Raw genomic sequence first — 2,058 nt, 5'->3', positions numbered from 1 at the left:
TGGAATGAAACCCATGCTTTTCCTATGATCAGTCGCCGCTCTGACCAAAGTGATCCAGAGATTTTCTGTGGCTGCTGTTCAAATGTAGACAGCCAGGCCTTTGTTTCTCATCTGTCTTAGTTTGGAAATGCCATTGAAACTTGTACAAGAAACATAGAGGCCTCCACTGTCAGATGAGACATGGCTGTGCATAAGGCGTATTCACCAAGAATTGAACTCAGTACTACTGTACCATCAATGCTCCATGATCTGTACTTTGCTGTAGTTTTAAGGGCTGTCGAGTTAGTTCTGAATCATATAGCGTTTCTGAGGCTTTGACTCTTTTACGGGAGCAGAAAACTTTGTCTTCCACAGAGAAACTGGTGGGTTCGAACTGGAGACCTTTTGGTTTGCAGCCTCATGCTTAGCCTACATCGCCACCATGCTCCCTATGATCTGTTAAATTTCATTCAATTTGACAATTGAAAACTTCATTGTATAACACCAACTTGTTTCAAAGCAGGCTAGCCAACTCATCCCATTTACCTCGACTATTCTACTTGTTCAAATTCACCAGTCACTCGATGGAAACTCTATACAGGGAAACCTGTATACATCACAACACCATCCATAAGTCAGTGCAGATAAAGAAGTATTTACGGTAAAACAAACCTACAAGACTAAAACCAGGAAAGCTGAAATATCCATTTATAATAAAGCCACCTACAAAGCAAAAGAGGGAATAGTGTAGATACAGAATTTCTAAATGACAAGGAAGTCAAAAAGTTTTCACAATAAAACAGACTGTTTAAAATAGGGGGGAAATGTAATAAATTAGAGGGTAGTCTGTAATTTAAACTAAAAATAAATACACCTGCACAACAAAAAATTTTAAAGGAAATTTAGAAAGATTTAGTAAACATTAACACAACAGAAATGAAAATGAAAAAAAGCCTCATAAACAAAATCAACTCAGTGCAGAAAATTACATTAAACAAAGAAACCAACAACACCACACACACACACAAATACCACAGCAAAATGACATCAATCAATTCATACCCATCGATGACTTCGCTAAATATAAATGGACTAAATGCACCCACCAGTCAAGAGACAGAGAAGAATAGATTAAAAAAAAAAACAGGATCCTTCAATATACTGTTTACAAGAGACACATCAAACGCTTGGAGACAGCCTAAATGTCTATCAGCAGAAAAATGGTCAAACAAACTTCAGTACACACACAACGGAATATTATACAATGTTGAAGAAGAATAATGAATCTGCAAAACACCTCATAACATGGATGAACCTGGAGGACACTATGTTGAGTGAAATTAGTCAATCACAAAATGACAAATATTACTGAGACCAATGCTTTTGAAAGTTAAGAACAGATTTTCTTCATTAAAAAAAAAAAAATGTAATAGATACAGGGGAGAATTGGGAAGAGAAATTATCCATGACCTAGAAAGTAATCACATGTAAACATTGGTGACAGGACAGGCAATATATAACAAGAGGGAGGTTGGCAGAGGAAAGGTAGCAGGAGACACGGGGACGAATGAGAAGAACACAATAGTTAAAGTGAAGGAGGGTAAATATTACTAATTGATGGTACATGGAAGGGATTGCAATCATGGTAATGAAGCAAAGTATATGATTTTCTGAATGCAAAACTGATGCTCTCCTCTGTAAACCTTCACTCAATTCTCCATAAAAAGTCCTCAAAACTAAATTACACTCCATCAGGGTTTCAAGGGCACCCCAGTTCACTGGCCTACTAACGTGTTTTGTATTTCTGTTCTACTTCCTTTTTCATCTCATTGTTTTCAAGCAACCACCCAACGTACACCAGTTGGTCTCTATTCACCTGAAGTCACACAGGAAGGAGAGTCAGGAATAGAGAAGATGGAATGTGTGGCTCAGTGCCAACATGATTTACCACTTCACCATGAGACCAGAAGAACTGAATATTAGCAAGATACCATTACTGAATATTTTGATCAAAAGATGATCAGAAGAACAGACTTTCAAACTCTCATGGACTCTAGGCTTTCTGGAGCCGTGGAGGCT

Source organism: Chrysochloris asiatica, unplaced genomic scaffold (genome assembly GCF_000296735.1).
Source record: "Chrysochloris asiatica unplaced genomic scaffold, ChrAsi1.0 scaffold00034, whole genome shotgun sequence".
NCBI classification, from domain to species: domain Eukaryota; kingdom Metazoa; phylum Chordata; class Mammalia; order Afrosoricida; family Chrysochloridae; genus Chrysochloris; species Chrysochloris asiatica.
Note: the sequence above shows the minus strand (reverse complement) of the source record.